We start from the raw sequence: 423 nt of genomic DNA on the forward strand, positions 1-423 counted from the left end.
GTATGCACTACCTGGCTCTGTGTTTCATTAACCAAGTTTAACTGAAGAATTATTAAAATAAATACATTTTTTCTGTCATACTTTTGTAATAAATATTTACAACCTGACTGAGAAATGGGTTTGAGATATAATTTTTGCAAACATTCTCCTAAACATGAACTAAACACAGTGGTAGCCTCCTTAATGTTATATAGATAGTTTTATAAGTATATCCTGGACCTTTCACAGTGGTAAACATGCACTCAAATTCCAACTAATAATTACGTTGTCTATCTTTGCTCCTGTAATGTCTCTATTCCAGTGTATCATTTTACAGCTATATTGAAATATGTTTTCCAGATATTGTAGGGGTCTTTGTTGTTGTTCTAAGTCCAAGAGATATACTTACCAATATTTACATTACCAAAACTTTAGAGCCACAGC

This window comes from Tachypleus tridentatus, unplaced genomic scaffold (genome assembly GCF_004210375.1).
Source record: "Tachypleus tridentatus isolate NWPU-2018 unplaced genomic scaffold, ASM421037v1 Hic_cluster_1, whole genome shotgun sequence".
In the NCBI taxonomy this organism is placed as follows: Eukaryota; Metazoa; Arthropoda; class Merostomata; order Xiphosura; family Limulidae; genus Tachypleus; species Tachypleus tridentatus.